The 25,788-nt window shown below is 38.5% G+C and overlaps 1 protein-coding gene and 1 long non-coding RNA gene across 2 annotated transcripts in view; one reads left to right on the plus strand and one right to left on the minus strand.

The window, feature by feature from the left end:
- The window catches only part of LONP2 (lon peptidase 2, peroxisomal), a 530,106-nt gene that overhangs the window by 123,606 nt on the left and 380,712 nt on the right, over positions 1–25,788 (plus strand). The window lies entirely within an intron of this gene.
- LOC128648986 (uncharacterized) lies at positions 687–24,715 on the minus strand. Its single transcript, XR_008400636.1, has 3 exons — positions 24,656–24,715; positions 1,571–1,676; positions 687–1,462 (listed from the first exon to the last, which is right to left on the minus strand). It is a non-coding gene; the product is annotated as an uncharacterized LOC128648986 (long non-coding RNA).

Genomic DNA, 25,788 nt, shown 5'->3' on the forward strand with positions numbered 1-25,788 from the left:
GTTTTTAGTTTATTTCAGAGATGATACAAGTCCAGCAAATCTAATAATGTTTTCTTATAGGGTAATGAAATTCAAAACTGAAGTCTGAGTCAGATACAGCATGCAATTTAATAACACTGTCCAGTTTACTTATATTATGAAATGTATTTATTTTCCTTCTTATTCTTTGTACAAGAGCATACCTAAGTATGCTTAGCCTTGCTTGTGTCTGAAGCGCTATATGGAAACGGTGTGTTCACCAATGTATCACATTGCAAATACTGCTGCAGTCTAGTGCTGAAGACACGTGCACGCTTCTGAGCCTACCTTGGTATGCTGTTCAACAAAGGGTACCAAGAGATAATATAATAGAAATAAATTGGATTATTTTTTTTAATTACTTGAAAGTTTAATTTTGACTCCCTTCTACGGTGCCAATAATCTAACAGGAAACCTTTATGCTGACTTTGATGTCACAAAGATCAGTGTGTGAAGAAGTCATTGGTTTATGGAGACACCTGTAAGAGATAAAATAACCACTGTGCAATGTGTATCGTACACTAGATTACTGATGCACTAAACAGGCACTAAAGTCTTTTTTATTTACAGAGTTAAAGGGATATGACACCCAAACATTTTATTTTGTGATTCAGAAAGAGTATACAATTTAAAAAAAAACCTATCCAATTGACTTCTATTATGAAATTTGCTTTTTCTCCATGTTATTCTTTGTTGAAGAGATACCCAGGTAGGTGTCTGGAGCACTGTATGGCAAGAAATAGCGCTGCCATCTAATGCTCTAGCAAATGGATAATTCATTGCAAAACTGCTGCCATACAGTGCTCCAGACACGTGCATGCTCCTGAGCCTACATCCCTGCCTTTCAACAAAAGATACGAGTACAAAGAAAAATTTGATAATAGAAGTAAATTAGAAAGTTGTTTAAAATGACATCATGTGGGTTTCGTGTTCCTTTTAGCACTGCATTGCGCAAACTCTGGATACAAAATACGTGTTCAAAGAATCTAAAACGGCATCACTTTGCAGTACAGAGATATGCATCTGCTGTATGTTTATCTTCTCTCCTCTGCTGTGTACCATTGAGGACAGATATAAAGGAGTTCCTCTTTTGATCAAACAATCACTGTGTAATGTGTAGCTAGGTCAGTAATTTGATCTGGAGCAGTGGGGAAAAAAAACAATTTTTCTTAGGTAAATTGCAGAAAAAAAGTGTCAAACACTTCTATGGTTTTTCTGATCCCTTACACCCATTACTGTGCCCGGTCTTCACCAAACGGATTTTACTTTCTGCTGATTCCTCTTTGCTTTGTCTACTCCATTCCCTTGTCACTTTTGTTTTCCTTATCTTTACCACTTTTTTTTCTCTCCAAACATTTGTTCCTCTCTTCTTCCCGAACTGACAACATTTGGTACCGTTTGCTGCAAGAATAACTTTATTGTGCGGCTGAGGGAAGAACAAACGCTGTGTAAAAATAAACAACACAGAAACAAATTGATTTAACCACAGAAAGGGTGTGAAACAAGGCAACTGCATTTTGTTCAGCCTATATATGAATAACTGCGGTATCACCTTAGCTGGCTACTTTATGCAGATGGACGGGTTCTTTTTATCAATTACACCACAGGGGTTTTAACAAAGCCTGGACATCTTGAAGCAATACTGCAGTTTATGGGCCCTGAAAATAAACAGAAAGCAAATTTCTATAGAAAATAAAGGTTTTGTTTTAAAGGGACATTAGGCACTAAATACATGAGAGTTATAGGTATTCAAAGCAAAGCTTAGCCCGAGAATAATGTTTTTTGAACTATATTAGTAAAAGTATAATAGAAAAATAAGTGTCAACTTTTTGTCTTCATAAAGTAATGGGCAGCACCATGTTGTTACTTAAATTTCCCGGTTTTAAAAGTTTGTATCTTTTCTCATCTGCTGAGGCCATTTAGGGGCAGTTATAAATAAGATGATAAAGTAACAGTTTCACAGGGACAGTGTACTGTAATTTCCCCCACTTTAATGTGTTCCCAGTAATCTGTTTTACATGCTGTAAGGTATCAAATTAGTTATACAGGTAGCCCTCAGTTTACGCCAGGGTTAGGTTCCAGAAGGAATGGTTGTAAATTGAAACCGTCGTAAATTGAAACCCAGTTTATAATGTAAGTCAATGGGAAGTGAGGGAGATAGGTTCCAGGCCCCTCTCAAAATTGTCATAAGTAACACCTAATACATTATTTTTAAAGCTTTAAAATGAAGACTTTAAATGCTAAACAGCATTATAAACCTAATAAAATAATCACACAACACAGAATATATAATTAAACTAAGTTAAATAAACAAAACCATTTGCTAAACAGCATTATAAACCTAATACAATAATCACACAACACAGACTTCACTTGCATTTTTCTGCAAACAGTTCTTTCTATGCATTCCAATCTGGACTGATTTATAGACAGGAAGATCTTGTTCCTTTGAAATCTGCTCGATAGCTCGGGTCTGGTTAAACTGATTAATTTCAGCTTGCTTGGTTTTGCTTCAACACAAGCGGACAGCTCCACCTACTGGCTATTTTAATCAATGCACTGCTTCTCAATGCTTTTCAATAGCAGTCACATGACTGGAAAAAAAGGTTGTTATTCTGAAACGGTGTAAATTGAACCGTTGTAAAACGAGGGTCACCTGTAAATAGGGGTGTGCATTCGGATGGTTCGGTAGGATCCGAATGCGGTAGAAGGTGACTGCTCATGCCATTCGGCTCTTTTCAGAGACACATTTATTCTTATGAAAGTGCATTACTCCAAGATCTGTACAAATCCAGATGTGTTGTAATTTCACAAGAATAAATGCAGCTCCGAAAAGAGTCAAATGGCACGAGCGGCAGCCTTCTTCCTCATCTCTATTCATAAATAAATCCTTTACCTTTATTTTGTCATTTAATATAGCTGATTCTGTCTGTTGAAACCACCACCTATACTGAAAATATGAATACTTTCGTTTGCATAACGTTTCTATATAGGATACTAGACATCATGGAGCAATCAAGTTCCCTTTGGGAGGGTGGTAGAGATAGGTAATTAAATTCTTCTTTTGAATGTCTCTCTCTAAGGTGCCGATTCTAAAAAATGTTGCCAACACTCACAGGGGCAGCCCTCCTGAAGTTCTATTAAAAAAAAAAAAGGGGGGCTATCCCTGCGAGTGGCGATATTTGTCCTATAGAAATAATGAGAGCTCTCTGTTATCTAAAAGTTGGTAATGGAGGATGAAGTAGACAGGGAAAACCTGGCGTATGCTTAAACTTTAATATTACATCCAATACAAATCAAATTATGTTGTTTTCAGTGCACTGTACCTTAAAATCGCTGTTATTTTCGTATGCATAGGTTTTCCTTTCAGAGTAATTAGGTTTTTGAACATTGTGATAAATCCTCGGCACGTTTTAAGTTGCGAGAAAAAAATGTGAAATCTGTAGATTGAAAATGTTTACAGAATTACGCTGGGATTTCAAAGACTATTTCAAAGACTATTGCATATTTGCCCATTTTCAGCCCATTTTACGAAACAACGACAATTCCACTTTATATTTACGAAAAGAAGTACGAAATTCTATGTATGTTTTTGAACATTCATGGTATTTACATTATGATTTATGCTGTGCATATTTTATACGATTTATTCCTGTGTAATTTACATACAACTTTTAAATTTTTGCTAAAATACGATTTTTGGCGATCAATTGTGTTAAGATTTTTGATGCACCTTAACAATACCCTTTTCTTTCATGTAATTAGCAAGAGTCCATGATCTAGTGACGTATGGGATATACATTCCTACCAGGAGGGGCAAAGTTTCCCAAACCTTAAAATGCCTATAAATACACCCCTCACCACACCCACAAATCAGTTTTACAAACTTTGACTCCTATGGAGGTGGTGAAGTAAGTTTGTGCTAGATTCTACGTTGATATGCGCTCCGCAGCAGGTTGGAGCCCGGTTTTCCTCTCAGCGTGCAGTGAATGTCAGAGGGATGTGAGGAGAGTATTGCCTATTTGAATGCAATGATCTCCTTCTACGGGGTCTATTTAATAGGTTCTCTGTTATCGGTCGTAGAGATTCATCTCTTACCTCCCTTTTCAGATCGACGATATACTCTTATATATATATACCATTACCTCTGCTGATTTTCGTTTCAGTACTGGTTTGGCTTTCTACAAACATGTAGATGAGTGTCCTGGGGTAAGTAAGTCTTATTTTCTGTGACACTCTAAGCTATGGTTGGGCACTTTTTTATAAAGTTTTAAATATATGTATTCAAACATTTATTTGCCTTGACTCAGGATGTTCAACATTCCTTATTTTCAGACAGTCAGTTTCATATTTGGGATAATGCATTTGAATCAATCATTTTTTCTTACCTTAAAAAAAATTTGACTTTTTCCCTGTGGGCTGTTAGGCTCGCGGGGGCTGAAAATGCTTCATTTTATTGCGTCATTCTTGGCGCGGACTTTTTTGGCGCAAATTTTTTTTCTGTTTCCATACGTGTCGCCGGAAGTTGCGTCATTTTTGACGTTCTTTTGCGTCAAAAGTGTCGGCATTCCGGATGTGGCGTCATTTTTGGCGCCAAATAATGTGGGCGTCTTATTTGGCGCTAAAAAAATATGGCGTCACTTTTGTCTCCACATTATTTAAGTCTCATTATTTATTGCTTCTGGTTGCTAGAAGCTTGTTCACTGGCATTTTTTTCCCATTCCTGAAACTGTCATTTAAGGAATTTGATCAATTTTGCTTTATATGTTGTTTTTTTTTTTCTGTTACATATCGCAAGATGTTCCACGTTGCAACTGAGTCAGAAGATACTTCAGGAAAATCGCTGCCCGGTGCTGGAGCTACCAAAGCTAAGTGTATCACTTTTGGTATCTGTTCCTTCAGCTGTTGTTTGTATTAAATGTTATGACAAACTTGTTAATGCAGATAAAATTTCCTTTAGTACTGTTACATTACCTGTTGCTGTTCCGTCAACATCTAATACTCAGAGTGTTCCTGATAACATAAGAGATTTTGTTTCTAAATCCATTAACCCCTTAATGACCACAATGTACCCTGTATGTCACTGGTCATTAAGGGTTTTTTCAGGACATAATAGCACAAGTCTAGCAAGAACACGCTATTAATGCCCTCCCTCCAGAAGGCTTTGTGGAATAGAGCAGTCTCAACGCTGGTGGCAAGACCACGTTATAAAACAATCAACTCCCAAAAAAAGGCCAGCGACATACAAGGTACATCGCTGGTCCTTAAGGGGTTAAGAAGGCTATGTCTGTTATTTCTCCTTCTAGTATACATAAAAGTCTTTTAAAACTTCTCTTTTTTCAGATGAATTTTTAAATGAACATCATCATTCTGATACTGATAATGGTTCTTCTGGTTCAGAGGTTTCTGTCTCAGAGGTTGATGCTGATAAATCTTTGTATTTGTTCAAGATGGAATTTATTCGTTCTTTATTTAAAGAAGTATTAATTGCATTAGAAATAGAGGATTCTGGTCCTCTTGATACTAAAACTAAACGTTTAAATAAGGTTTTTAAATCTCCTGTAGTTATTCCAGAAGTGTTTCCTGTCCCTGATGCTATTTCTGAAGTAATTTCCAGGGAATGGAATAATTTGGGTAATTCATTTACTCCTTTTAAAACGTTTTAAGCAATTATATCCTGTGCCATCTGACAGATTAGAGTTTGGGACAAAATCCCTAAGGTTAATGGGGCTGTCTCTACTCCTGCTATATTTTTAGCGGATGTTGCTGCAGCTTCAACTTTTTGGTTAGAAGCTTTAGCGCAACCAGTAACAGATCATAATTCTCATAGCATTATTATTCTATAACATGCTAATTATTTTATTTGTGATGCCATCTTTGATATCATTAGAATTGATGTCTGGTATATGTCTAACTATTTTAGCTAGAAGAGCTTTATGGCTTAAAACTTGGAATGCTGATATGTCTTCTAAGTCAACTTTGCTATCCCTTTCTTTCCAGGGTAATAAATTATTCGGTTCTCAGTTGGATTCTTTTATCTCAACTGTTACTGGAAGGCAGGGAACTTTTTTACCACAGGATAAAAAATCTGAGGTAAATTTAGGTTTAATAATTGTTTTCGTTCCTTTCATCACAACAAGGAACAAAAGCCTGATCCTTCATCCTCAGGAGCGGTATCAGTTTGGAAACCTTCTTCACTTTGGAATATATCCAAGCCTTATAGAAACCCAAAGCCAGCTCCTAAGTCCCCATGAAGGTGCGGCCCTCATTCCAGCTCAGCTGGTATGGGGCAGTTTACGTTCTTTTCAAAGAAATTTGGATCAATTCCGTTCACAATCTCTGGTTTCAGAACATTGTTTCAGAAGGGTACAGAATTGGCTTCAAGTTAAGGCCTCCTGCAAAGAGATTTTTTTCTTTCCCGTGTCCCAGTAAACCCAGCAAAGGCTCGAGCATTTCTGAAATGTGTTTCAGATCTAGAGTTGGCTGGAGTAATTATGCCAGTTCCAGTTCTGGAACAGGGGCTGGGGTTTTATTCTATCTCTTCATTGTACCAAAGAAGGTCAATTACTTCAGACCAGTTCCGGATCTATCAATATTGAATCGTTATGTAAGGATACCAACATTCAAGATGGTAGCTGTAAGGACTATCCTGCCTTTTGTTCAGCAAGGGCATTATATGTCTACAATAGATTTACAGGATGCATATCTGCATATTCCGATTCATCCAGATCACTTTTAGTTTCTGAGATTCTCTTTTTTAGACAAGCATTACCAGTTTTGTGGCTCTACCGTTTGGCTTAGCATCAGCTCCAAGAATTTTTACAAAGGTTCTCGGTGCCCTTCTATCTGTATTCAGAGAACAGGGTATTGGTATTTCCTTATTTGGACGATATCTTGGTACTTGCTCAGTCTTCACATTTAACAGAATCTCATACGAATCGACTTGTGTTGTTTCTTCAAGATCATGGTTGGAGGATCAATTTACTAAAAAGTTCATTGATTCCTCAGACAAGGGTAACCTTTTTAGGTTTCCAGGTAGATTCAGTGTCTATGACTCTGTCTTTGTCAGACAAGAGAAGTCTAACATTGATATCAGCTTGTCAAAACCTTCAGTCACAATCATTCCCTTTGGTAGCCTTATGCATGGAAATTTTAGGTCTTATGACTGCTGCATCGGACGCGATCTCCTTTGCTCATTTTCACATGCGACCTCTTCAGCTCTGTATGCTGAACCAATGGTGCAGGGATTACACAAAGATATCTCAATTAATATCTTTAAAACCGATTGTACGACACTCTCTGACGTGGTGGACAGATCACCATCGTTTAGTTCAGGGGGCTTCTTTTGTTCTTCCGACCTGGACTGTAATTTCAACAGATGCAAGTCTTACAGGTTGGGGAGCTGTGTGGGGGTCTCTGACGGCACAAGGGGTTTGGGAATCTCAGGAGGTGAGATTACCGATCAATATTTTGGAACTCCGTGCAATTTTCAGAGCTCTTCAGTCTTGGCCTCTTCTAAAGAGAGAGTCGTTCATTTGTTTCCAGACAGACAATGTCACAACTGTGGCATACATCAATCATCAAGGAGGGACTCACAGTCCTCTGGCTATGAAAGAAGTATCTCGAATTCTGGTTTGGGCGGAATCCAGCTCCTGTCTAATCTCTGCGGTTCATTTCCCAGGTATAGACAATTAGGAAGCGGATTATCTCAGTCGTCAAACGTTGTATCCGGGCGAATGGTCTCTTAACCCAGAGGTATTTCTTCAGATTGTTCAAATGTGGGATCTTCCAGAAATAGATCTGATGGTTTCTCATCTAAACAAGAAACTTCCCAGGTATCTCCCCGGGATCCTCAGGCGGAGGCAGTGAATGCATTATCACTTCCTTGGAAGTATCATCCTGCCTATATCTCTCCGCCTCTAGTTCTTCTTCCAAGAGTAATCTCCAAGATTCTGAAGGAATGCTTGTTTGTTCTGCTGGTAGCTCCAGCATGGACGGATTCTTTTTCGGATGGCCTCTTGCCAACCGTGGGCTCTTCCGTTAAGACCAGACCTTCTGTCGCAAGGTCCTTTTTTCCATCAGGATCTCAAATCTTTAAATTTAAGGGTTTGGAGATTGAACGCTTGATTCTTGGTCAAAGAGGTTTCTCTGACTCTGTGATTAATACTATGTTACAGGCTCGTAAATCTGTATCTAGAGAGATATATTATAGAGTCTGGAAGACTTATATTTCTTAGTGTCTTCTCATCATTTTTCCTGGCATTCTTTTAGAATTCCGAGAATTTTTTTATCAGTTTATTCAGGATGGTTTAGATAAAGGTTTGTCTGCAAGTTCCTTGACAGGACAAATCTCTGCCCTTTCTGTTCTTTTTCACAGAAAGATTGCTAATCTTCCTGATATTCATTGTTTTGTACAAGACTTGGTTCGTATAAAACCTGTCATTCAGTCAATTTCTCCTCCTTGGAGGTTGAATTTGGTTCTGGGGGCTCTTCTAGCTCCTCCTTTTGAACCCATGCATTCATTTGGACATTAAACTTCTTTCTTGGAAAGTTTTGTTTCTTTTGGCCATCTCTTCTGCCAGAAGAGTCTCTGAATTATCTGCTCTTTCTTGTGAGTCTCCTTTTCTGATTTTTCATCAGGATAAGGCGGTGTTGCGAACTTCTTTTGAATTTTTTCCTAAGGTTGTGTATTCTAACAACATTAGTAGAGAAATTGTGGTTCCTTCATTATGTCCTAATCCTAAGAATTCTAAGGAGAAATCATTGCATTCTTTGGATGTTGTTAGAGCTTTGTATTATTATGTTGAAGCTACTAGGTCTTTCCGAAAGACTTCTAGTCTATTTTTCATCTTTTCTGGTTCTAGAAAAAGCCAGAAAGCTTCTGCCATTTCTTTGGCATCTTGGTTGAAATCTTTAATTCATCATGCCTATGTCGAGTCGGGTAAAACTCCGCCTCAAAGGATTACAGCTCATTCTACTAGGTCAGTTTCTACTTCCTGGGCGTTTAGGAATGAAGTTTCGGTTGATCAGATTTGCAAAGCAGCAACTTGGTCCTCTTTGCATACTTTTACTAAATTCTACCATTTTGATGTGTTTTCTTCTTCTGAAGCAGTTTTTGGTAGAAAAGTACTTCAGGCAGCGGTTTCAGTTTGAATCTTCTGCTTATGTTTTCATTAAACTTTATTTTGGGTGTGGATTATTTTCAGCAGTCTTTATTTTATCCCTCCCTCTCTAGTGACTCTTGCGTGGAAAGATCCACATCTTGGGTAGTCATTATCCCATACGTCACTAGCTCATGGACTCTTACTAATTACATGAAAGAAAACATAATTTATGTAAGAACTTACCTGATAAATTAATTTCTTTCATATTAGCAAGAGTCCATGAGGCCCACCCTTTTTGTGGTGGTTATGATTTTTTTGTATAAAGCACAATTATTCCAATTCCTTATTTTATATGCTTTCACACTTTTTTCTTATCACCCCACTTCTTGGCTATTCGTTAAACTGATTTGTGGGTGTGGTGAGGGGTGTATTTATAGGCATTTTAGGGTTTGGGAAACTTTGCCCCTCCTGGTAGTTATGTATATCCCATACGTCACTAGCTCATGGACTCTTGCTAATATGAAAGAAATGAATTTATCAGGTAAGTTCTTACATAAATTATGTTTTCTCCAACATTGGTGTGTCCGGTCCACAGCGTCATCCATTACTTGTGGGAATATTCTCCTCCCCAACAGGAAATGGCAAAGAGCACAGCAAAAGCTGTCCACACAGCCCCCCCTCAGGCTCCGCCCCCCAGTCATTCTCTTTGCCGCTCTGAACAAGTAGCATCTCCACGGAGATGGTGAAGAGTATGTGGTGCTTAGTTGTAGTTTTTTATTCTTCTATCAAAAGTTTATTTTAAAATAGTACTGGTATGTACTATTTACTCTGAAACAGAAAGAGATGAAGAGTTCTGTTTAAAAGAGGAGTATGATTTTAGCAGCAGTAACTAAAATCAATTGCTGTTCCCACGCAGGACTGTTGAGCCAAGAGAACTTCAGTTGGGGGGAAAAGTTTGCAGACTTTTCTGCTCAAGGTATGACTAGCCATTTTTTCTAACAAGACTGTGTATTGCTGGAAGGCTGTCATTTTTCCTCATGGGGATCGGTAAGCCATTTTCTTAGACTCAGAAAGAATAAAGGGCTTATTATGGGCTATTAACTGGTGGACACTCTTAAGGGCTAAATCGATTGTTTATTTAAGTTGTTATTTAAAGTTTGAAGTAGATTTCACACTTTTATTGCCTGGGGAACGTTTTTATCGCCAGGCACTAGTTAAGACACCTTCCCAGTCAGGAAGGGCCTTTCACTGTAGTAGGCAGAGCCTCATTTTCGCGCCATTATTGCGCAGTTTCTTTTGAGTGCAGTGCATGCAGCTGCATGTGTGAGGGTCTGGTATCCACTGAAAACGTTCCTAGAAGGCTTGACTGCATTAAGACACTGTGGTGAAAATTTGGTAAAGATTGGATAATTCCTTCATAGTTTTTCACATATTCAGTAATAAAGTGTGCCCTGTTTAACATTTAAAGAGACAGTAACGGTTTTGTTTAAAAACGTTTTTTGTGCTTTATTAACTAGTTTAAGCCTGTTTAACATGTCTGTACCTTCAGATAGATCATGTTCTGTATGTATGGAAGCCAATGTGGTTCCCCCTTCAAATATATGTGATAATTGTGCCATGGCGTCCAAACAAAGTAAGGACAGTACTGTCACAATTAGTAAGGTTGCCCAGGATGATTCCTCAGATGAAGGAAGTAGGGATAGTTCTACATCCTCTCCTTCTGTGTCTATACCAGTTATGCCCGCGCAGGCGACCCCTAGTACTTCTAGCGCGCCAATGCTTGTTACTATGCAACAATTGACGGCAGTAATGGATAACTCCATAGCTAATATTTAACCAAAATGCCAGCATTTCAGAGAAAGCGTGATTGCTCAGTTTTAAACACTGTAGAGCAGGAGGGCGCTGATGATAATTTATCTGTCATACCGTCACACCAGTCTGAAGTGGCAGTGAGGGAGGGTTTGTCAGATGGAGAAATTTCTGATACAGGAAGAATTTCTCAGCAGGCAGAACCTGATGTTGTGACATTTAAATTTAAATTAGAGCATCTCCGCGCATTACTTAAGGAGGTGCTATCTACTCTGGATGATTGTGAAAATCTGGTCATCCCAGAAAAATTGTGCAAAATGGACCTAGAGGTCCCGGTGCACCCTTATGCCTTTCCGATACCTAAAAGGGTGGCGGACATAGTGAATAAGGAGTGGGAGAAGCCAGGCATACCTTTTGTCCCTCCTCCTATATTTAAGAAATTGTTCCCCATGGTCGACCCCAGGAAGGACACATGGCAAACAGTCCCTAAGGTCGAGGAAGCGGTTTCTACACTAGCCAAACGCACGACCATTCCCATTGAGGACAATTGTGCTTTCAAAGATCCTATGGATAAAAAATTGGAGGGTTTGCTTAAAAAGATTTTTGTACAGCAAGGTTACCTCCTTCAACCTATTTCGTGCATTATTCCTGTCACTACAGCGGCGTGGTTCTGGTTCGAGGAACTGGAAAAGACGCTCAGTAGGGAGACTCCGTATGAGGAGGTCATGGACACGCACTTAAGTTAGCTAATTCCTTTATTTTAGACGCCACTTTGCAGTTAGCGAGATTAGCGGCGAAAAATTCAGGGTTTGCAATTGTGGCGCGTAGAGCGCTCTGGCTAAAGTCTTGGTCGGCAGATGTTTCTTCCAAGTCAAAATTGCTTAATATCCCTTTCAAAGGTAAGACTCTTTTTGGGCCAGAATTGAAAGAAATTATTTCAGACATCACTGGGGGAAAGGGCCATGCCCTCCCACAAGATAGGCCTTTCAAGGATAAGAATAAGTCCAATTTTTGTTCCTTTCGCAATTTCAGGAACGGACCGGCTTCCAACTCTGCAGCCTCTAGACAAGAGGGTAACGCTTCCCAGACTAAACCAGCTTGGAAACCAATGCAAGGCTGGAACAAGGGTAAACAAGCCAAGAAGCCTGCTGCTGCTACCAAAACAGCATGAAGGGGTAGCCCCCGATCCGGGACCGGATCTAGTAGGGGGCAGACTCTCTCTCTTTGCTCAGGCTTGGGCAAGAGATGTTCAGGATCCCTGGGCACTAGAAATAGTCTCTCAGGGTTATCTTCTAGAATTCAAGGAACTACCCCCAAGGGGAAGGTCCCACATGTCTCACTTATCTTCAAACCAAATAAAGAGACAGGCATTCTTACATTGTGTAGAAGACCTGTTAAAGAGGGGAGTGATACACCCAGTTCCAACTGTGGAACAAGGTCAGGGATTTTACTCAAATCTGTTTGTAGTTCCCAAAAAGAGGGAACTTTCAGACCAATTCTGGATTTAAAAATTCTAAACAAATTCCTCAGAGTTCCATCTTTCAAAATGGAAACCATTCGAACAATTTTACCTACAATCCAGGAGGGTCAATATATGACTACCGTGGACTTAAAGGATGCGTATCTACATATTCCTATCCACAAAGATCATCATCAGTTCCTAAGGTTCGCCTTTCTGGACAAACATTATCAGTTCGTGGCTCTCACATTCGGACTAGCCACTGCTCCCAGAATTTTCACAAAGGTGCTCGGGTCCCTTCTAGCGGTTCTAAGACCAAGGGGCATTGCAGTGGCACCTTATCTGGACGACATTCTAATTCAAGCATCGTCTCTTTCCAAGGCAAAGGCTCATACAGACATTGTTCTAGCCTTTCTCAGATCTCACGGGTGGAAGGTGAACGTAGAAAAGAGTTCCCTGTCTCCGTCAACAAGAGTTCCCTTTTTGGTCACAATAATATATTCGTTAGAAATGAAGATCTTCTTGACAGAAGTCAGTAAGTCAAAGCTTCTAAACGCTTGTCAAGTTCTTCACTCTATTCTGCAGCCTTCCATAGCTCAGTGCATGGAAGTAGTAGGGTTGATGGTTGCAGCAATGGACATAGTTCCTTTTGCTCGGATTCATCTAAGACCATTACAACTGTGCATGCTCAAGCAGTGGAATGGGGACTATACAGACTTGTCTCCAAGGATTCAAGTAGACCAGATGACCAGAGACTGACTCCGTTGGTGGTTGTCCCAGGATCACCTGTCTCAGGGAATGAGTTTCCGCAGACCAGAGTGGGTCATTGTCACGACCGACGCCAGTCTATTAGGCTGGGGCGCGGTCTGGGATTCCCTGAAAGCTCAGGGTTTATGGTCTCGGGAAGAGTCTCTTCTCCCGATCAACATCCTGGAACTGAGAGCGATATTCAATGCTCTCCCCGGGCTTGGCCTCAACTAGCGAAGGCCGGATTCATAAGATTCCAGTCAGACAACATGATGACTGTAGCTTACATTAACCATCAGGGGGGGAACAAGGAGTTCCTTGGCGATGAGAGAGGTATCCAAAATCATCAAATGGGCGGGGGATCACTCCTGCCACCTATCTGCAATCCACATCCCAGGAGTAGACAACTGGGAGGCGGATTATTTGAGTCGTCAGACTTTCCATCCGGGGGAGTGGGAACTCCACCCGGAGGTGTTTGCCCAGTTGACTCAATTATGGGGCATTCCAGACATGGATCTGATGGCGTCTCGTCAGAACTTCAAGGTTCCTTGCTACGGGTCCAGATCCAGGGATCCCAAGGCGACTCTAGTGGATGCATTAGTGGCGCCTTGGTCTTTCAACCTAGCTTATGCGTTTCCACCGTTCCCTCTCCTTCCCAGGCTTGTAGCCAGGATCAAACAGGAGAAGGCCTCGGTGATTATGATAGCTCCTGCGTGGCCGCGCAGGACTTGGTATGCAGACCTGGTGAATATGTCATCGGCTCCACCATGGAAGCTACCTTTGAGACAGGATCTTCTAGTACAAGGTCCATTCGAACATCCAAATCTAGTTTCTCTGCTGCTGACTGCTTGGAAATTGAACATTTGATTTTATCCAAGCGTGGGTTTTCAGATTCAGTGATAGATACTCTGGTCCAAGCCAGAAAACCTGTGACTAGAAAGATTTACCATAAAATATGGAAAAGATATATCTGTTGGTGTGAATCCAAGGGATTCTCCTGGAGTAAGATTAAAATTCCTAAGATACTCTCCTTTCTCCAAGAAGGTTTGGATAAGGGATTGTCAGCGAGTTCTCTAAAAGGACAGATTTCTGCTTTATCTGTCTTGTTACACAAACGACTAGCAGCTGTGCCAGATGTACAAGCTTTTGTACAGGCTTTGGTCAGAATCAAGCCTGTTTACAGACCCTTGACTCCTCCTTGGAGTCTAAATTTAGTTCTGTCAGTTCTTCAAGGGGTTCCGTTTGAACCCTTACATTCCATAGATATCAAGTTACTATCTTGGAAAGTTCTGTTTTTGGTTGCTATTTCTTCTGCAAGAAGAGTTTCGGAATTATCTGCTTTGCAGTGTAATACACCCTATCTGGTGTTCCATTTAGATAAGGTCGTTTTGCGTACTAAGCCTGGTTTTCTTCCGAAGGTTGTTTCCAACAGGAATATTAACAAGGAAATAGTTGTTCCTTCTCTGTGTCCGAATCCAGTTTCAAAGAAGGAACGTTTGTTACACAATTTAGATGTAGTTCGTGCTTTAAAGTTCTATTTAGAAGCAACTAAGGATTTTAGACAAACCTCATCTTTGTTTGTCGTTTACTCTGGTAAGAGGAGAGGACAAAAAGCTACGGCTACCTCTCTTTCTGGCTGAAAAGCATTATCCGATTGGCTTATGAGACTGCCAGACGGCAGCCTCCTGAACGAGTCACAGCTCACTCCACTAGAGCTGTGGCTTCCACATGGGCCTTCAAGAACGAGGCTTCTGTTGATCAGATATGTAAGGCAGCGACTTGGTCTTCTCTGCACACTTTTGCCAAATTTTACAAATTTGATACTTTTGCTTCTTCGGAGGCTGTTTTTGGGAGAAAGGTTTTGCAAGCCGTGGTGCCTTCTGTTTAGGTAACCTGATTTGCTCCCTCTCTTCATCCGTGTCCTAAAGCTTTGGTATTGGTTCCCACAAGTAATGGATGACGCCGTGGACCGGACACACCAATGTTGGAGAAAACAGAATTTATGCTTACCTGATAAATTACTTTCTCCAACGGTGTGTCCGGTCCACGGCCCGCCCTGGTTTTTTAATCAGGTTTGAAAAATGTCTTTCTCTATACACTACAGTCACCACGGCACCCTATAGTTTCTCCTTTTTTCTCCTAACCGTCGGTCGAATGACTGGGGGCGGAGCCTGAGGGGGGGCTGTGTGGACAGCTTTTGCTGTGCTCTTTGCCATTTCCTGTTGGGGAGGAGAATATTCCCACAAGTAATGGATGACGCCGTGGACCGGACACACCGTTGGAGAAAGTAATTTATCAGGTAAGCATAAATTCTGTTTTTTTCCTTTGTATATTTGTGTGCATTATTGTGTTTAATTATTAATTTGTATGAATTTAAATTATGATTTTCAGTGTAATGTATGCATCTCTTTACGAAAATGCAGTATACACCCCTTAGCGAGAAGCCCTGTTTTTAGGGTAAAAAGTGACTTTATAGAATTCCACCAGGTAAATAGAAGTACTAGCAAGCATTCTTAAAGAATTTCACCAGCCCAGAGAGATTTATAGAATCGGGTCCTAAGTATTGCTCATTGTGTACAGACAGAGAGGTAAGGAGGCATTAACGTGATGGTAAAAGTAAAGTTTTAAAAACGCTAGGATTTACCAGTGCTACAAATAAAGGGGACTTTTAGTCAGGTGAAAAATGAACCATACAATGTACTTTTATGTTGCTATAAAACCATGACACACAAATATTTTTAAGTTTAGGGCCAAATATGCCAGGATTGGCTGCAGACCCCAATACGTTATACTCACAAACATGCAAAAGAGAAAAATTAGATTATAATCAGGTTTTTAACTAAACATTACCAAGGAGATTAATTATTATTAATGGATTTGATTTGCTCTATATTTTACCGAAATTTACAACATTTGGAACAAATACATGTTTAATTAACTAATGAGAAGTATGGAATACTTTTTTGATAGCAAATCACTGATGTCAGTTTTCTTCCTAATGGAACACATAGGCAGACGCAGCAAGCCTTGCACTGAAAATGTGGAGTTATCCACCTGTCAACCGCCTACCCCCACCGCAATAACTAATAAAGTATATTAACCCCTAATCTACCAACCCCCACATCGCAAAACATCTATTTAACCTATTGACCCCTAATCTGCCAATCCCCACAACACTATATACCTAATAAAGTGATTAACCCCTAAACCGCCATCACCCCACAACGTGATATACCTTAAAGGGACAGTCAACACCAGAATTTGTATTGCTTTAAAAGATAGATAATCCTTTTATTACACATTCCCCAGTTTTGCAAAACCAGCACCGTTATAATAATACACGTTTTACCTCTGTATTTACCTTGTATCTAAGCCTCTGCAAACTGCCCCCTTATTTAAAGGGACAGTCAACACCTGAATTTTTGTTGTTTTAAAAGATAGATAATCCCTTTATTACCCATTCCCCAGTTTTGCATAACCAACACGGTTATATTAATATACTTTTTTATCTCTGTGATTACCTTGTATCTAAGCATCTTCTGACAGACCCCTGATCACATGACTTTTTATTTATTATCTATTGACTTTCATTTTAGCCAATTAGTGTAGTGTCTTAGGGCTTAGAAATTATCATATGAGCCTTCCTAGGTCTAGCTTTCAACTAAGAATACCAAAGAACAATGCAAAATTAGTGATAAAAGTAAATTGGAAAGTTGTTTAAAATTACATGCTCTATTTGAAACATGAAAGTTTTTTTTGGACTTGACTGTTCCTTTAAGTTCTTTTGACACTCCTAGGTAAATTCACATGCGTCCGCTCAATGTTATCTATATGAAACACATGAACGAACACTCTCTCGTGGTAAAAAACTGGCAAAATGCATTCAGTATTAGAGGTGGCCTTCAAGGTCTAAGAAATTAGCATATGAACCTGCTAGGTTTAGCTTTTAACTAAGAATACCAAGAGAACAAAGCAAAATTGGTGATAAAAGTAAATTGGAAAGTTGTTTAGAATTACATGCCCTATGTGAATCATGATAGTTTATTTTAGTTTTAATAAACGATTAACACCTAATCCGCCATTCACCCACATTGCAAAAACCTATTAAAACTATTAACCCCTAAACCGCCATCCCCCACCAAAGAAATAAACTTAATTAACCTATTTATTCCTAATACTCCAACCCCCCACAACGCGAATAACTAATTAAATTACTAAGCCCCCTAACCTTACACCCCCTAAATTTACCACAATTACATTAAATTAAAAAACTAACATTAGTTTAAAAATAAAATATAGTAAGATTAAATTAATCTAAAATTACAAAAAAATAAAAGTCTAACATTACAGAAAATAAACCAAATTATCAAAAATAAAAAAATGAAACCTAATCCCTATAAAAATAAAAAAGCCCCCCCCCCCCCAAATAAAAACACCACCTAACCTAATCTAAACTACCAATAGCCCTTAAAAGGGCCTTTTGTATGGCATTGCCCTAAGTTAAACAGCTCTTTTACCTCTAAAAAATACTAAGTCCCCCACTAACAGTAAAACCCCCACTCCCGAAACCCCCTCAAAATAAAAAAAACCTAACACTAAAAAAAACTAAACTGCCCATTGCCCCTAAAGGAACATTTGTATGGGCATTGCCCATAAAAGGGCATTCAGCTCTTTTACTGCCTTTAAAAGGGCATTCAGCTCTTTTACAAATGCCCATGAAATCCCTAATTTAAAAAAAAAAAAAGCCTAATTCTAACCCCCAAATAGGTACTCACGGTTCCTGAAGTCCGGCGGAGGCCGACATCTTCTTCCAAGCAGGGACCTCTTCTTTCTTCATCCAGGACCAAGCCAGAGCGTAGATGACCACGGACTAGGCCCGGCGACAGCAGAGCCATAGAGCGTGGAGGATCCTCTTCGTACAATCGCCACTGTACACCGACTATTGAATGCAAGGTACCTGTTTAAATATGGGGTACCTTGCATTCCTATTGGCTGAAAAAATTAAAATCAGCCAATAGTATGAGAGCTACTCAAATCCTATTGGCTGATTTGAATTGGCCAATAGGATATCAGTAGCTCAAATCCTATTGGCTAAATCAAACCAGCCAATAGGTTTTGAGTAGCTCTCATCCTATTGGCTGATTTGTATTTTTTCAGCCAATAGGAATGCAAGGTACGCCATATTTAAACGCGTACCTTGTATTCAATAGTCGGTGTACAGCGGCGATCGTACAAAGAGGATTCTCCACGCTCCATGGCTCTGCGGTTGCCGGTCCTGGTCCACGGTCATCTCCACTCCACACCGGCTTGGTCCTGGATGAAGAAAGAAGAGGTCCCCGCTTGGAAGAAGACTTCACCGTCTGGAAGAAGACTTTACCGCCGGACTTTAGGAACCGTGAGTACCTATTTGGGGGTTAGATTTAGGCTTTTTTTTATTTTTTAGATTAGGGATTTCATGGGCATTTGTAAAAGAGCTGAATGCCCTTTTAAGGACAATGCCCATACAAATGCTCCTTTAGGGGCAATGGGTAGTTTAGTTTTTTTTAGTGTTAGATTTTTTTTATTTTGAGGGGTTTCGTGAGTGGGGGGTTTTACTGTTAGTGTGGGACTTAGTATTTTTTAGAGGTAAAAGAGCTGTTTAAAGGGACACTGAACCCAAATGTTTTCTTTCATGATTCAGATAGAGCATGACCTTTTAAGCAACTTTCTAATTTACTCCTATTATCAATTTTTATTCGTTTTCTTGCTATCTTTATTTTAAAAGCAGGAATGTAAATCTTAGCAGCCAGCCCATTTTAGGTCCAGCACCATGGATAGCACTTGTTTATTGGAGGCTTACATTTACCCACCAATAAGCAAGCATAACCCAGGTTCTCAACCAAAAATGGGCCCCGCTCCTATTCATCACATTCCTGCTTTTAAAATAAAGATAGCAAGGGAATGAAGACAATTTGATAATAGGAGTAAATTAGAAAGTTGCCTAAAACTGCATGCTCTATCTGAATCATGAAATAATTCGGGTTTAGTGTCCCTTTAACTTAAGGCAATGCCCTACAAAAGGCCATTTTAAGGGCTATTGGTAGTTTAGATTAGATAAGGAGTTGTTTTTATTTTGGGGGGGCTTTTTTATTTTCATAGGAATTAGGTTTAATTTTTTTTTTTTTTTTGATAATTGATAATAATGTTAGACTTTTTTATTTTTTGTAATTTTTGATTAATTTAAACTTAGTTTTTTTATTTTTAAAGTAATGTTAGGTTTTAATTTTAATTGTAATTTAGTATTTTTTTAAATTTAGGTAATTGGGGTTAATTTAGTGGGTGTTAGGTTAGAAGTCTTAGTAATTTAATTAGTTAGTTCCAATATGGGGGTGATGGTGGATATAGGGGTTTTACGTGTCAGCTTTATTTTTGGGAGGCGGGTTAGACTTTTAAGCGAGATTTGTTTTTTGTTTTTTAAATTTCTTAGGCGCCGGCAGTTTCTAAAGTGCTGTAAGTCACTGGCGACTCCAGAATTTTGTATTTACACATATTTCTGGACATCGCTAGTTTATCCGACTTACGGCAGTTTATGAACTGCTGGCGGGGTTTATGTGATTCCCTGATGTGCGACGTTAAATTACGAGTGACGTGGGTTTCAGCAGTTATGCTGAAGCTTGCGCCGCATATGTAATCTTGCCTGTGGCCTGCAGACTGTAGTTTAGGTTAACTTACCATAGGCAAATTAGATAATCATAGTGTAAATAAACTTTTCAGTGCATTTTCATCATTTACTTGCCTGCTTTCAAATTTACTTCTATTATAAAATGTGCTTCATTCTCTTGGTATCCTTTTGTTAAAGGTAAAGCAGTGCATATCTGGTAAGACAATGAGAATGTGTGCAGCCAGCAATCAGCAGTAGCTTCCAGTAGTGCATTGCTGATCCTGAGCCTACCTAGGTATGCTTTTCAACAAAGAATACCAAGATAACAAAAAAAAAGAGATAATATAAGTAACAATAAAAGTTGTTTAAGATAGCATGCATTATCTGATTCATGAAAATGAGTGTGTTCTGTGAAATTCACAACCCTGACTCCTGCATGCTGCACAGTGATTACTTAATATGCAGTATTTTGTTTCCTTAATTAGCTATAGTAAAAGAGAAAAAAAGGTGTGGCTCATCATTGCAATATTTTCTAGTAAAACAGTTTTGATGCATATAAATAGATATTATTTTAAAGAAACATTTTTTGGTGATATATATGAAAGAGCAGCATTTAAAGGGATATCCTAGTGAAAACATTTGATGGTCTTATTCATTAGATCATACAATTTTTGCACTATTGATACTCCAACTCTGTGTTTAAACCCCGCAAAGGGATTGAACATTTATCTAAGGTCCCACTTGGACACAGCTTGAGAGAATTGTTGGTCCTGAGCAGGAAACAGCTGGCGAGCAAATTGGTCACAGCAGTCACATGACCCTGTCAATCACAGGTTGGGCTCAGCAGCTGCAGCTCTTATGGCTCCAAGCAGGATTTTAACTCCTTTGCAAGGTTTTAAACACATAGGTCCAATGAACTAAAGCTCTCCGCTCAGGCAAGGTAATCTAAGACATCAATGTAGCAAAGTTCCTGAAATACTTTTAGAAACACAGATTTTACTTTGAGAGATGTTTATCTCACCATGCAGGGTTCTTTATGTGAAACAGACTCCTATATTACAGAATAAGGTCTAAAAAGAATCCCATAATTTGGCAGCAAATGTTGAGCCCCATAGAGTTAGAGCCGGCGAAAATGACTCACTGTAACAAATGTTGCACTAGAAAGTCCCTTTAAACACGTTAAAACATTTTTGGTTAGTGTTTTTATTTTTGGATACAAAAAAGTTAAAGTTGTGTAAATGTACAAAACTATGCACTTCTTGGTAAATTTAAAGGGACAGTTTACTGTGATTTTTTCCCCCATCCCTCTCCTTTAATGAGTTCCCAATGATCCATTTTACTTACTGGAGAGAATTGTTTACATATAGTTCCTTTACACTGATTTTGTCTTTTGAAAAATATGCTTTTGCCTATTGTATCCCAAGTACGGGTTATACAGAAAAGCTATGTGTACACGAAGATTTTGAAAAAGAATTGCACTACCACTACAGAGAGGATAATTTCCCATTGCTATAACAAAGTATTTGTAAACAAGTTAAAGGGACATTGTATTCTAATATTTTCTTCCCTGTAATGTGTTCCCAATATCCATTTTACCTGATGGAGTGTATTTAATTGTTTGCAAATTAGTTCTTTACCTTTATTTTGTCATTTGAAATAACTACATTTGGCTGCTGTATATCCACTTATACTGAAAATATGAGTAACAAAAGTTTTTGGCTAGATTACAAGTGGAGCGTTAATTTTTTGCACGCCCGCAAACGGGCAAATTTCATTATTGCTACTGCAAATTTGTGGTAGCAATTGGCGCTTATAAAATTAACCAGAAATCAGATCTCCGGTTAATTTTATAAATGTGCCCCAAATGCCCCCCAAATACAGTGTAGTGTATTTTATTAAAACAATAAAATTGTAGCATTGTTATTTTTTAATAAAATAACGGCACTAGGCAGTATTTTGGGGGTAAAGTTGGCGGGAGTGGGGTGTTCAGAAAAAAAAAAGTGCCTTTACATTGCGGTTTATAGGAACTGTGTATTCCCAGTAAGAATATGTATAAAGCAGGTATAACAAGTCAATTAGAACACATTAAGGGGAAACACATTTTATAGTACAGTGTCCCTTTAACTTTAAAACTGATGCCTAGGGACAACTCCAACGAAAAAGTTGCTTTGTTCAGCAATTATGGTAAAACAATAAATAAATAGCATTGTAATATATTCTTTTATATGGATACAATTTTAGTACAATATTCTTATCTGCCCAATATTATTATTAATAATAATATTATTAAATCCAACCATTATGTATTGCTCATGTAATACAAAGTCTTTACTTGTAGCTTTGGCAGTACTTGTATTTGTTTGTGATGCCAATAAAGCATTATTGTATTGTGTAGTACTATGTTGTGTATTTGTGTGGTGCATCCCATGAATGACTGCACTAATTGTTCTGTTTTCTGCATTCCTAGGCTGCTTGTGGCAGTGGGAGGGTCACACACACACAGCCTCAGGCTTAGTATATGAGATGCCCCAGTGATGCTGGCACTAACCCCTTATCTACTGCAGACATTTTATTGTGTTTAGAGCTTTTAGACTTATTTGAAAAGGCTGAAAAATGATATTTCACCCCCTGTGTTGCCATCCAATGAATTAAAAGCTACAAAGATAGAAGTAAAATATAGCGTTGTACAATAGGATGGCAATTTTAATATCTATTTATCTATCCTTTCTATCTATCTATCTATCTATCTATCTACTTGTATAGCACATAGATTGTATGACTTGCTTCTAAGGGCTTGATTTATCCAAGCCCTTCACCTCGCTATGACTGTAGGTTCTCATGTGAGAACCTGCAGTCAGTATTAATCAAGCAACTGCTTCCTAGCCTCTTCTCCACCTCTTAGGTGGAGAATTTTAATCTCCCTGGTCTTGTCCGACTGCAGAGAATGACAGCTTCTGCCCGCGTGTGATTGACTGTGTGCGGTAATCTCTCCGGTAAGGGGGTGGGGTTGCACACGAGTGCAAAATAGCGATTGCATGCAATCTTAAATTCTGGCAGCGGATTACTGCCCGTCAGAGGCGAGCTGGGGCAGACAGGGGCGTATATGTACGCCCCTGTCCGCTCCAACTTGATAAATCAAGTCCTAAGCACTAGCTGTCTTGGGGGAAGTCCTGTTTCATTTTATAATGAAATAGAGGACTATGCAGCTGTACAGGCTGGCACTGCTGATAATGTACACACAAATATGTTTAACAAAGGAAAACACAGTGTCTTGGACACTATTGCGTACTTTTCAGTGCAGTTACTATCCTGGTGTTTTGGCTGCTTTTCTATAATGTAATTAGATACTGGTATAAAGCACCTGGCTATACCGTTACTTTGAATAATTTTGTTTACCAGATATTGTACTGTTGGAAATTCGGTTACACTCCCCCCCCCCCCCCCCCCCCAAAAAAAAAGAAAATCTATACTCTTCAATATAAACAAGCATCATATGCATAGTCCTTTAGCTTGGTAAAGCTTCATATGCACACACAAGCGTATAGAGATGAGACATCTGCAAATGGTGAGAAGTAGAGGAGTAGTGTGGGATTTGGACTAGAACAGGAGGGCCACACAAAAAAGCAATTCATTGCTTTGTGTCCCCTGAGCCTTGTGTTTGACAACAGTGAGTTGCAGTAATGCAGTGTAATTGACCATATGGCGCAAAAGTTATGTGTGAGGGGGGTGTAACTGAGGGGTTTGGATTAAAAGTTAAATTGCTTCTATGTTAATTTAAATACTTAATCATTTTGGTATTGATATCCTAAAATTAGATTGGAGGAGTATGAATCATATCAAAGTTGCATTATTATTTTTATAATTTTTATTGTTATTATTATCACTAATTATCACTAAATCATTATTATCACTATGGACCCATAGAAAGTCTTCCCTTACAGGCTTCTTGAATAAAACAATTATTTGCTTCCCCACACACCTTTGATGGCAAAAAATAGAAAAAAAGGGGAGGGTGTATCACTTTGGAGAGAGAGAGAGAATATTGCTGCAAGGATGAGATAAATAGGATTATTAAAAAGCCTTGATCTGGTAGAAAGCATTGTGCTGCAAACTACCAACTGACACGACTGTAACAACCGTTTGTTTAGTTGCTGTTATATATTGCAAAGTGAACAACAGTCTTGTATATTTGGAGCATTGTCTTTACTACAAAATATGAGGTTGGTTTATGCTTAAAGGGACGGTATACTGTAACATTGGTTTCCCATTAATGTGTTTACAATAACTTATACCAGCAATGGAGTATAAAATATACATGAGAAATTGTTATTTTATTATTATTTTTGTATATGAAATAGCTGCTTCTGCTAGTTTAAACCATAACCCAGTGCAATGGGCTGAGATTGTAGGTAGAGCAGACCTCTAGCTTAGCGGTCTAATTATTTACACAAAGTCTTCCTTATCGTATTTCTTATTGTTTATTCAAAAACCAATCATAGAGAGAACAATGAAAATTAACATTTAGTATCTCTCTGTAACACCCGGCACTGGGATCATGGTTTCATCTAAACCTTCCAGTTTTTCTGTAAGCAATGTTCAGTATGGGTCGGGATACAGCTGACAAACTATTTCAAAATGCAAAATAAAGGTAAATGAGCTGTGTTTTAAAAGAAATACAATCCAGCAGGTAAAAAATTACAGTAAACTATCTCTTTAAAGGTAAAGTAAACACTGCTATTTTAATACAATTATTGTTTAATTATGTGTAGTAAAACAACTTTTAAATATACTTATTTATTTTGCCCCTTTCTCAGGCTAATCTTTGCTTTGACTGCATCATTATATCTATCCCTTTAAATAAAAACAAGTCCAAAATACCTGTGCTATATAGTCTGCTGTTTATAACCTGGACGGCCTGGAACACTGATTTGATAGAGAAGTCCCCTCCAGCAGAGCAAGCAACTCTTTTCTGTGTACTTTGAACTTCACTTGTGCTTGTGACATTCATTAGCTGTGTGATTTGTTATCAGAGTTCTTATTTATATTCTAAATATGTGGTTTTGCATATGTTTGTGTTGTGGTTGTTCACCATGGCAACACCAGCAGAGTTAATTGACTGAGCATGGGCCTTAATCAGGTTTACTTTTTATCTCAGTGTTTACATATTGATGTGTTTCACAGATACTATTGTTGTAGTCTTCATGGGTGAATAAACTTGCTTGTTGCTGTGCAGTCCATTTGGACTAATTTGTTTTATGCATAATTTAACTTTTTATACTACAACTTCAAGGCAGTCTGCTCCTGAATTTTTATTGTTTAAAAAGATAGATAATCCCTTTATTACCCATTCCCCAGTTTTGCATAACCAACACTGTTATATGAATATACTTTTTAGCATGGGCCTTAATCAGGTTTACTTTTTATCTCAGTGTTTACATATTGATGTGTTTCACAGATACTATTGTTGTAGTCTTCATGGGTGAATAAACTTGCTTGTTGCTGTGCAGTCCATTTGGACTAATTTGTTTTATGCATAATTTAACTTTTTATACTACAACTTCAAGGCAGTCTGCTCCTGAATTTTTATTGTTTAAAAAGATAGATAATCCCTTTATTACCCATTCCCCAGTTTTGCATAACCAACACTGTTATATGAATATACTTTTTACCTCTGTGATTACCTTGTATCTAAGCCTCAGCAGCTTTTGACAGACTTGCATTACATGCCCTATCTGAATCATGAAAGTTTAATTTTGACTAGACTGTCTCTAAGAGTAGAAATGGCTTTTGAGCGGGGAATTTGCTCATTGAACTTGGTTGATGCCATTGAGAATAAAAAGTCAGACCATCCACTTCTTTATTACTAAAATTGTTGTACTTAAGTTAATGTATAACAACGATGATGACAAAATAAATTGTATACACTGTATAATAAATTCTAGTGAAAATATAGGCAGGCCTCAAACAAGCAGGAAATATAACATATCTGCAGTCCACGGATCATCCATTAC

The sequence above is a fragment of the Bombina bombina genome, chromosome 1 (genome assembly GCF_027579735.1).
Source record: "Bombina bombina isolate aBomBom1 chromosome 1, aBomBom1.pri, whole genome shotgun sequence".
In the NCBI taxonomy this organism is placed as follows: domain Eukaryota; kingdom Metazoa; phylum Chordata; class Amphibia; order Anura; family Bombinatoridae; genus Bombina; species Bombina bombina.